Genomic DNA, 751 nt, shown 5'->3' on the forward strand with positions numbered 1-751 from the left:
TCCCTGGTTGATCCTGCCAGTAGTCATATGCTTGTCTCAAAGATTAAGCCATGCATGTCTCAGTACAAGCCGCATTAAGGTGAAACCGCGAATGGCTCATTAAATCAGTTATGGTTCCTTAGATCGTACCCACGTTACTTGGATAACTGTGGTAATTCTAGAGCTAATACATGCAAACAGAGTCCCGACCAGAGATGGAAGGGACGCTTTTATTAGATCAAAACCAATCGGTCGGCTCGTCCGGTCCGTTTGCCTTGGTGACTCTGAATAACTTTGGGCTGATCGCACGGTCCTCGTACCGGCGACGCATCTTTCAAATGTCTGCCTTATCAACTGTCGATGGTAGGTTCTGCGCCTACCATGGTTGTAACGGGTAACGGGGAATCAGGGTTCGATTCCGGAGAGGGAGCCTGAGAAACGGCTGCCACATCCAAGGAAGGCAGCAGGCGCGCAAATTACCCACTCCCGGCACGGGGAGGTAGTGACGAAAAATAACGATACGGGACTCATCCGAGGCCCCGTAATCGGAATGAGTACACTTTAAATCCTTTAACGAGTATCTATTGGAGGGCAAGTCTGGTGCCAGCAGCCGCGGTAATTCCAGCTCCAATAGCGTATATTAAAGTTGTTGCGGTTAAAAAGCTCGTAGTTGGATTTGTGTCCCACGCTGTTGGTTCACCGCCCGTCGGTGTTTAACTGGCATGTATCGTGGGACGTCCTGCCGGTGGGGCGAGCTGAAGGCGTGCGACGC

The 751-nt window shown here is 51.1% G+C and overlaps 1 non-coding gene across 1 annotated transcript in view; it reads left to right on the plus strand.

Annotated features, from left to right (window-relative positions):
- Window positions 1–751, plus strand: part of LOC124584163 — a 1,910-nt gene continuing 1,159 nt past the window's right edge. The window contains exon 1 of the ribosomal RNA XR_006974569.1: window positions 1–751. This exon is cut by the window's right edge and continues 1,159 nt beyond it. This is a non-coding gene — a ribosomal RNA (small subunit ribosomal RNA).

This window comes from Schistocerca americana, unplaced genomic scaffold (genome assembly GCF_021461395.2).
Source record: "Schistocerca americana isolate TAMUIC-IGC-003095 unplaced genomic scaffold, iqSchAmer2.1 HiC_scaffold_47, whole genome shotgun sequence".
Lineage (NCBI taxonomy): Eukaryota > Metazoa > Arthropoda > Insecta > Orthoptera > Acrididae > Schistocerca > Schistocerca americana.